The following is an 11,185-nucleotide window of genomic DNA, read 5'->3' as shown; positions in this document are numbered from 1 at the left end:
AAACAAAAATGAAATCCTTTTCCCCAGTAACTTGTCCTTGAACTTAAATTTTGGAGTCAAAGTATTTTTTTTAACTTATTATTTTACATGTTGATCCCAGTTCCCTCTCTCTTCCTCCCTGCTTCCCTCTCTTTCCCTCCTTTTCTCCCTCTCTCCTTCCCTCCCTTTTACCCTATCTGCCCTCTCACATGCACTCTAACCACCCTCTCCTCCCATCTCTCCACCCCAATTCCATATCTAGGGGAATGTCTTCCAGTAGGGGTCATGTAAGTCTGACAGGTCATGTGAAGTAGGGACTAGGGCTTCTCTCCTGTCTCTAGATGAAGGAAGTTATCCCTCCATGGGGGATGTGTTCGCAAGTTCTTTTGTGCTCCACTGTCTGAGGTCCCTTAGAGTGCCCAGTCCTTCTGGCTGAGACCCGTATTCAGGGGGGCCTGAGTCAGTCCCTTGCTGGCTTCCCAGCTATCAGTCTGGTGGCCAGTTACCTCCTCCTTGTTCAATTAAGCTGTCTCTATGTGTTTCTGCCGCTTGGTCTTGTCCTTGTCCTCTGCATCTAATTTCTACTTCGACTCAGTGTTTATGTATGGGTGTATGCTTCTGTTTCCAATAGGCATTAGTTGAGGGCTCCATGGCTAAGTTAGTTGTTGATCTCACTCTCCGGGAAGGGCATTTATGATACCCTTTCCACTTAAACACAAATTGTTAGTTGGGAGCAGTCTTGTAGTTCTCTAGACCTTTCTTTGTGTTCAATTTTATCTTCAAACCAATATTGGCTCCCTATTTTATATTCTCTCTCTCTCTCTCTCTCTCTCTCTCTCTCTCTCTGTGTGTGTGTGTGTGTGTGTGTGTGTTTGTGTGTGTGTGTGTGTGTGTGTGTGTGTGTTTGTGTGTGTGTGTGTGTGTGTGTGTGTGTGTGTGTGTGTGTCTTTCCGTTCTTCTATTCCTAACCAGGCTAAATCTACCTGGTCGAACATGATTTCCATTCTCCTACTTCTCTTTCCATTCGTTGCCCCCCACTTCCCCTTAGCTCTGGGGGACTTGTTCCTTCCCAGTTGTGTGAGGGACTTTATATGAATCTCTTAGAATACACCTTGTATCCTAGTTCCTCTGGTGGTGTGAATTATAGGCTGGTGATCCTTTGATCTAGGTCTAAAATCCATATATGAGTGAGTACATACTGTGTTCCTCTTTTTGTGACTGGGTTACCTCATCCAGGATGGTTTCTTCAAGTGCCATCCACTTGTCTGTGAATTTTAAGATACCATTATTCTATTCTGCAGAGTAGTATTCCATGTGTAGATGTGCCACATGTTCATTAGCCATTCTTCAATCGAGGGGCATCTAGGTTGCTTCCAGTTTCTTTCTATATCAAATAATGCTGCTATGAATATAGTTGAACAGATGTCTTTGTTGCATGGATGTGAATCCTTTGGGTATATGCCTAAGAGGGGGATTGACGTGTCCTGTAGTAAACTAATTCCCATTTTCCTGAGGAACCGCCATACTGATCTCCAAAATGGCTGTATGAGTTTGCACTCCCACCAGCAGTGGAGGAGTGTTCCCATTTCTCCACATCCTCTACAACATGAGTCATCATTGGTGTTTCTAATTTTAGCCATTCTGGCAGGAGAAAGTTGGTATATCAAAGTTGTTTTGATTTGCATTTCCCTGATAGCTAGGGATGTGGAACATTTTATTAATTGTCTTTCAGCCTTTTTGATTTCCTCTATTGATAATTCCTTCTTCAGTTCTGTACCCAATTTTTTAATAGGGTTATTTGGTGTTGTGTTGACTAGTTTTTTGTGTTCTTTGTATATTTTGGAGATCAGCCCTTTGTCGGATATATGGATGGTGAAAATCTTTTCCCAGTCTGTGGGCTGCCGTTTGGTCTTTTCTACTGTGTCCTTTGCCTTACAGAAGTTTCTTAGTTTGAAGAGGTCCCATTTGCTATTGAAGTAATCAGATGGTTAGAATGTCTGTCACTCTTGACTCCCACAAGATGGCACCAAATTAAAATGATTGCAGATTATGTATTTAATCTTTTTAATGATTAAATGGTTAAATATTTAAATAGATAGACTATTTTGTGTCATCAATACCTGGGAGGACATGCCAGACCTGATGAATGAAGCTATCATCACAGACTTTTAAAATTCAAAAATTTAATAATCAGATAATCAGACAGTCTTGTCTGATGAACTCTATGGGGCTGAATTCATTGTGACCCACCTAGTCACTTCTGTGGTGTTGCAGATGCTGTGATAATCTGCCCATACCTGGGGTAGCAGTAGTTTCTGCAATGTTGGTATCAGCTCCAAATACGGCAATAACAGGGGCACCACCAGCAGAGCTAAGACAGCTCATACATTTTCTGCAACTTCATCCTTGGTAAGATTCTTTGATGGTGCTGTACCACTTTTACCACTGCTTCTACCAGTAGTAAAGCACAATGAATATCAGGATGCGGAGGAACAGCAGGGTGACAAACACCCTGACCACCATGCTTACCTTGATCAAGTCCTTTTACTTCTTGGTGGGCACCATTGAATCTTCTGGACTCAATCTTCTACCATCCTACCACTCTGGGTGATACATTTGGCATTCAGAGTCTGCTGTGTCCATGGCTGAAACTTCCAAATCCCTAACCTTGTCCCTGACCATATTCATAATCAGTGATGCCATCATCATTTAAGTAATTAAATAAGTCATTAACTGCTAAATCTCACAATAAGTTAATAGTTGATGTGGCATTTAACTGGCAAGGAAGATTGGCTAGACTCCAGACATGAAGTATGACATCATCATCAATTTAAACAATTAGTAAAAAATGTGATGATATTTCATATTTAAATCCACAAGATGGAGCTTGAATGGACTATTCATGAAACAGACCATTATTTATTTAAATAATTATACAAATATTTGATAATCTTGCATATTACCTGCTAACATCAATTTAAATTATATAATCATTTAAATAGTTAATATAGCATACTTTACCTCACAAGGAGGCACCAAATCCAGGTATTATGGCTGACAAAATCATTGATTTCTATAACGAAATAATCAAGGAACAAGTTGATATAATATCATCCACTTCCCCAAGGTGGCTGCAAACCAGACTCATGAACGATATTGTCATTATTGATTTAACTAATTTAATTACATAATTAAAAATTTAAATGGTCTTGCACACTTGACTCCCACAATGTGGTACAAAAATCCACTGATCATCATTATCTAATGTCCCATTTTAATAATTAAATAATTACATAATCAGAGGATGAAATGTTCTGCCATACTCGACATCCACATGTTTTCTCTTGCATGTGCCCATCAAGATTGTGCCAAATTCCATGGATCATTAATTATTTAGCCACATATTTGAGTAGTAAAATGTACAAATGATTAAATGATGTTGTGAATCCAAAGTTTAAGAGGATATCAGATATTTAATGTTGGGCAGCTGCCTTATTAGATGTGAACTGCTATCCAATTATCCCTCAGTCTAGTCTTAAAAATGGATTACCACCTTCCTGATGGAAGAAAACAGTGGAAAACTTATTTTTGTTGAAAAATTGTGAGTCTTCTTAATCTATAGTTTTACTTCTTAGGGAAGATCACATCCAAAAACATACATATTGGAATTGTTTACCCAAAGACTATATTCCCCGATATTAGGTAATCTAGAATTGGATATTATTAATAGCTGCAGAGCCACTTCCAGGGATTTGGGAATGAATTGTATAAGTGAATAAATTCCCACAAACGCTGTCATTAAATATTTTATGAGATACTTATCTTGGAAGACTAAATTATCCAGTGATAACACTACATCTAAGCTGCTCTCTGATTTTTGGCCCATGATACCAGAATATAGAATTCCAGCAGGTTTGCCATATAGAATATGATCCAATATTCATTCACATTATGGTACACCCACCACATATCTAAATAAACAAACCACTAATGGACTCAAATTATAGCCTCACTGATTTTCTCCCAAAAATACAAGGCTCTTTTTTGAGTTATATTTATTTCCTAATCTATAAAATAATTACATGCCTATAGTGATATACACATGAAAATTAAAGCTTCATTATGCCTTCCGACTATATTGAGTAGTTAATCATATTTCCTATGCTACTATTTTTTTATTTCCAGAATTAAGACAATAACATTTATGACCTCTACCTTGATCCTTTTCTATTTCCTGAAATGAAAATAAGCTTCCCTTCATTTTCTTACCTTTAGAACAGTTTGACCACATGGTATAGGTGAAAATATGGGGATAAAGTAGGTGAGTTTATAATTTTAGCAAATTTACACACATGCAAACACAATGTACACAAAAAAGTCAATTATGCTAAGAAACAGTGACTCTCACAATACTTACATGCAACAAAAGCAAACATCTTACTCAGGACAATTACTGTAACATTTTAGGAGTGACTCCCAAAGATATCTTTGCCCACAGTCAACAGGAAGAAGTCTAGACAATAAAACATTCAAATACCCAAGAGGTGGGAAGGGTAATTTTTGTTTATTTGATGTGCTATTGATGTTTGTCATCATTTAGAGGGAATATAATATAAAAAGGAATATTAACCTCAAATATTTTACATTGACATTGGCTTTGGTATATTGATACAAATGTAAAGTTGTTATTGTTGTACTGGATATAGGTTTCTACACTTGTTAAAGGTACTGTACTTATATGCAGCTTATTTAAAAATGAAACTATAATTAAGAAATACAGTTTTGTCAGTCATCAAAAATATTGAAATTTGTAGTCATATTAGGCATGTTTTCGATGTTAAACAGCTATATTTAGGTAGACTTTTAAACACTTTAAAGACATCCAGAATATGGCATTTAAGATGGCTAATAATCTTCATCTTTTCATGACATTGAGAACAGTCTGCTCCATTCAGCACCTATTTACTTCATTAAAGGATGATAGGCATCGAAGAACTTCCACATAGAGTTTTCTTGCATTGTGTTAAAACTAGTCATTTGGGCAAGAAACTCTTGCCTTGACTGCTGACAGTATTCTGTATAAATCAGACAAGCAGAATGCAAATGAAAAAGATTGCTGAACTCTGCCAAGAGAATATGGAACAGTTCTTCAAAATCCCTGCTTCACAGAAAAATCTGCCGGATATACTAGGCCTGAAGGCCAATAGTGGATGCCCCAACATTGCAGGGGATTTTTTTTTTTTTTTTGGTTGGCGGTTCAGTCAACCAGCTATCTCTGTTGTTTTTAATGTTTTGAAGGTGACTTACACAGTGCTTTCTGTTTACTCTGGAAATATATTATTATGTAATTTTTGAAGGAGTTGAAGGGTAGATCGTTATATTTACAGATTTCTTTAGTTACGACAGAAGATAAATTAAGAACTGTGCTTTGGGCTCATCACGCGAAGATAGATAATAGAGTGACTTCACTCTAAATTTGCCAAACATAAATGATTGGATACTGTAGATATTATTTATAGTTTATGACTGTTTTATAAGTTAAATCTTTCTTTTTATTTAGAAAACAGGGGAAAATATTGTAGACTACTTAACTCGGCTAAGATGTGTTACATTTGTGGGTGGAACACTTGTTAACTATGTAAAAATGAGTTGATTTGCATTATTTAAATAAACTTTACCTGGACACAGTGAAGCAGGGTTGAGAGGAAATAACAGAGAGAAAGAGTAAAAGTTTACCATGGTGTTTTTTTTTTTTTTTTTGCGGGTGGAAGTGTGGAAGGAAGTATAGAGGTTTCCAAGATGCCACCAATGACAGAAACTTAGCCAGTTGTTACTCAAACTCTGTAAGCCCGCATAATTTCAGCATACACTTAGAATCTTGAGTATTATTAGACTGACAGAGGTTTATTTATAACTGCCTTTAGCCTTGGCAGCAACAGAACTGTTGTCTGAGAGAATAATACTCCCCAAAATCTGTGGCCTTAGCAGTTGTGCACTAAAATTAAAAAGCACTATCCCTCCAGCTGTCAGCCGACCTTGCTCAGTCGGCTTTAATGCTTGCCTGATTCTCTGGTACTCTTGGATGTTGAGGCACCCATCTGTGACCATTTCTCTTGGGGGAGTTTTCATTTTTGATCAGGTATTACCTTGTGATTTCATTTGAAATTCCGGGCACTGGGAGCTTCTATCTCTTTGATATTTTAGCCCTGTACCCCGAACTTTACTGGGACAACCCACTGTTCCATTTGTGTCTTCTTCATTCAGTCCTCCATAAGTCCATGGTATCCATAGAGTTCAGCTTGAGTCTGTAACTCCCCTATGAGAAATGCATTATTGTTTGTACCTCCAGGTTCTCCTTTGAGTTGCCCCATGGAGAACCTCCATCCCCTAAACCTAACACCATGAATTAAGGGCTTCTGAACTATCTCACATTTGCAGTCCATTCTGACTTAAACATACCTTTATTACTCAAGACAAATGTGGCTAACTCGGGGTACCCTATATTCCAATATTATCTGGGATCCTTGCAAATAATGTAAGCGATCAGGATGGAAAAACTATTCCCAGTTTTTATTTTATTTTATTTTATTTTATTTATTTATTTATTTATTTATTGCTCCAAGCCCTGCTGTTTTTACAGGCCCACCCACCCATTCTACACTTTGCCAATATTCTGTATTTAAGTTACACTCAATAGATTTGTGCCAGAGTTTAATTAAAAAATTGTTATTTTTTTAAGTATAATCCCTGACAGGGACTGAATGTAAAATCCTAGTCTTATAAAATACAATTAACTTATTTTATACTGTTAAGAATAATTAATAAATTTGAGTTAATTGATAATTACCAAAAAACCTTAATAGATACTTTTTATGTGAGACTTTTTGGTCACCAAGTAGATGAGAAAGGCTTTATAAAAGCAAAATATATTCTTTTTCTCAGGCAAAGAAGAAAAATAAATTCAATCATTACAGTGTTTGATCAGGGTTTTATTTAACATTATTTGATATACCTACCATTGTCTTATCATAAAGTATTAGATATTATATTTTTTCTCTCAAAATCCAAGAAAATTGGCAAATAAATTGAATATGAACACTTATGTCAATGTGGATTCAAACCCTTTTTAATTGTACATTGCATTGCTAGGACTTATTGTGGCACTTTACAGGCACATGTTGAAATACTTTGTATATATTGAAAGACTACCAATTACATGATTACTCTCAACTTTATAAAATTACACATTTTTACTGAAGATAATATTAGACAATTCTGCACATAATTTCTGTTTTATCGATATTGTATGTCCCTCTACTGGCAAGGACTGCTTTGACAATCACATCCTCCCACTGACACCAAAGGTAGAAAGAGAATGTAGTATGCAGCCATTTACCACTAAATTCAATATCACCTCACTAAAACCCATCCCTCTCTACCTCCATGCCCTACTCCTTGCCTCTTTTCCTTTCTTTCTTTCTTTCTTTCTTTCTTTCTTTCTTTCTTATTTTCTGCCAGCTACTTGTTGACTTTCTCTTTCACCTTCTCCTTCTCTTCTCTCCAAAAATTTATTGTCTAATACAAAGTCATTATTTTCAAAGGTTTAGGTGCCTATTATCACAAATGACCTTGCTGTTCAGCAGTCAACCAAGTCTCATTTATGATTAAACTCCTAAATCAAAGGAGGTGACAAGCCATAAAAAAAAATATCAGCCTGACAACTAACACTGCATCAGACTTTGCCACATATAGTTTATTTTGTGGAAGCAAGTGTGTTTGTCTATATTGCCCACATAGACCAATAGACCAAAATAAATATCATGGACCTTACATTACCTTCAGATGTCTTCCTCCTTATGCCACACATATATCCAACATATCCCTGTGCAGTCTTTTGTGTGATTTCCTTATTGTGAGAAAAGTTCTCTCTGTAATGCCCAAGACATTTTGAAACTCCCTATTCCTCACTTGGAAGATTACCACAACACAGGAATGGAAATTATGAATGGTGACGAAGGCCTCTGTATCATCTCACTCCCTCACTTTACACCTTTTCTACCATATGGGAATCCTGTCTCTATGCAGGTGAGGAACACTACACAGATTTGCCATATTGGTATCCACTAAGCTATGTTGTACTCATACTCTAGTATCATAATATTGTTGCAAATCTCTGCACTATGTTCACAGCTTTTTTCCTCTTTCAGGAACAATTCATGTTTTCAAAATACTTTCTCCCTCATCTATTTTCCATTTCACTGAAAGGAAATAACACATTTCAGAGAAAAATGTGACCACTATGCACTATCCCTTTACTTTAAAGAAATATCACTCAAAAGATATTTTGCCCAGATTAAACTTGCCTTCCCTATAGTTTCTTCCTTCCCCTTCACAATGATGGTTTTGTACATGGATACACACCACATAACTGTTTGATGTTGTGCCAGGTTTAATTCTTAGTCTTATAGCAAGATTTGTTTTCTCATCAACATAGTTGGACTTCATCATGTAATTCTCAGATCCTTTTAACTACACATGTCAATATAAGGACTACAATGCAAATATGCACCTTAGAGTACTCTGCTTTGATTATTTTTTTGTTTGTTTGTTGGTTTGAGTGACATTAGTTTGATTTGAGGAGCAGATGTTGTTGCTGACCATGTTTTCATTTCTGTCCTTAATTTTCGGTATTCAAGGTTCCTCTGAATAGCTTGGGGTAAAATGATAACTGGAAAGGTAAAAATTTTAAACAAACTATTTAGAGGTAATTTCATTTTGTATCTAACAAAAAGAGTAAATGTATACATAAGTGTATATAAAAATTTTAAAAAATAAACTACCTAAATGACCTTAACTAGCACAGTAATGTTTGACCATTAAACATACATAAATAGAGATATGTGGTAGGGGGGTGCATATGTGTGTGCTGTGTGTGAAATTTATCTTATACATTTATCTATATTTATTCAGTTAATTACATGAAAAAAATTAGATAAAATACACTACCATAAGAAATAACATATCAGCTTAAACAAAATAAACAGGAGGAAGAAAGAACAAATTATGGCATACCCTAGTTCTGTTAGTTTTGCTGAGTTGGCCAACCTGTCAAGTTCCCTCATATTCAAATGACTCTCAAACCTCCAGGACCTCCCTGGGCAGCTTAATCTTTGTAGAATTCAGCAAGCGAAAAAGGAAATATATAGTTTATTTTATACAGCATGTTAACATCTTCATTATTGGATTACCTGGGAATTACCTAAACCAGGTTAAGATTTATAATGTTTGGAATTATTGAAAAACATTATGCTACCTCAAATTTCTATAATGTCTCTATAACAGTTGGCTTCATATGGATTCCCATAGCTAGAAGGCTCTTTGAATTCTGATCATGAAATTAATAAAAGGGATTATGACCAAGTTAAAAAGAACTGCCAAAGTATAAAATTGAGTCAGATATTTCAAGATGCATATTTGGAGGTTAATCTGCAATCATAATGAAATTTGGACCCAGGAATTTTTTTCTTATTTCACTGGGTTTAAACACCATTCTTGTGAGCATTGAAATCTCAGTGTATGCTAATATTCAATATGAGGAAAAACAGCCTTCTGCACTTTGATGGTTCACTACTACTTGCAAAAACATATGTCTAATATTTATACCATGTTATAGAGTTCTGAAAACCATCTGTTCATAATGGGAATAGAGTTAGCTTGAAGTAACTCTGTTTGGCATAGTTCAGGACATCCATATTATGATCTTTCATGGGCAGTTTTAAAAGATGAAAAATAAAAATGAGAAAAAAGAGTAATATTTGAACAAAGATAAAAAGGCACAAGAAATAAATATATATAAGAATAAAATTAGAAATGGAAAATATGTAATAGGTAAAAAAAGTAAAGGATAGAATATTTAAGAATGCAGAAAGATAGAAAAGAAGAAACATGGATGGAATGACAAAAGAAATAAAGGAATGTAACAAAGAAGCTAATATTAATTTAATTAGTGCAGTATAATTACATATGTATATAAGAGTTGAAAGAATATTTACTGATATAAGAAGCCATAAAATAACAAGTTAATGAATATACTTTGATATGTTATCATATTTACGAATGAGGCTTATTATTGCAGCATTAATTCATGGAACCAAAAATAATGTTATTTACAAACAAGTAATTCTGTGCATTGGGAAATATATTTCCCCTACTGTCCTATCACTAAGTTTCTTTTTTTTTACATTTTCGAGTTTGAAACACTTCTGATTTTCCTTAGAAATATCGTAATGTCGTTTGTCAGATTTATAAGCTACTGGTTACACTATCATAGTCAGGTTCACATTTCATATTGGAAAAAAATTTATCTGAGTGAAGAGAATAATCAGACATGAGTAGCCAGTGTTGCAGATGGCAAAGCAAAGGATAAATAATAGTCATATTCTGATCTCCAAATACAGACATTCTGAAGAAGATTTGTTGTCCATATTCACTGGCATGAATAGCAGGCACATTTCATCTTGTTATAGTACATCAGGAGGAATAGGTCTGGTAACTTCTAGTGTAGAGGAGAACAAATCCAAGATCCACACCTATCTAGTCTAGAAAAGGTGTAAAAGATTTAGGTACTATGAGGCAAACCAGTGCCATTGCTCTCTTCTCAAAATTTCAGTTTCAGGTTCAATCCCAAAACACTATCACAGTCCAAAAGCCACCTTATCCTAGCCTATGACCTACTAGGTGTAAGGCCCAATCTCTGGTCTAAAATTCCCATTATTCCTACAGAGGGAAGCAGCACCCTGAAAATTATCACCCCTCACAAATAACTCTTCATAAATCCTTTAGTCACTTCAGTTTACTGCTTTATCTTCCAACAGTTACTTCCCTGTTTCTATCAATACAGGCAAATCTCTTGTATTGTGAGGTGTGACTTTGCAGTATTCTGTGTTTCCTAACTTCCAGGATAGGTTTCAATTTTATTTGTAACATTTAATGAAACATAACCCAAAGAAGGTAACAAGGCAAATGTAACATGTGTTCGAAACCTATGAAGACTTAAATAACTTATTTCACAATTTTAATTCTGCTGGAAGAAGTCACCCACGATCAAAAGTCTGTGAAAAGTTATTTTACAGATTGCATTCAATGAGGTGATGTACCCATGATTTGGAAAAATGTATCAGCCAAAAGAGTAATGGCAACAGGTTTT

The sequence above is a fragment of the Phodopus roborovskii genome, unplaced genomic scaffold, assembly GCF_943737965.1.
Source record: "Phodopus roborovskii unplaced genomic scaffold, PHOROB, whole genome shotgun sequence".
Classification (NCBI taxonomy): Eukaryota; Metazoa; Chordata; class Mammalia; order Rodentia; family Cricetidae; genus Phodopus; species Phodopus roborovskii.
Note: the sequence above shows the minus strand (reverse complement) of the source record.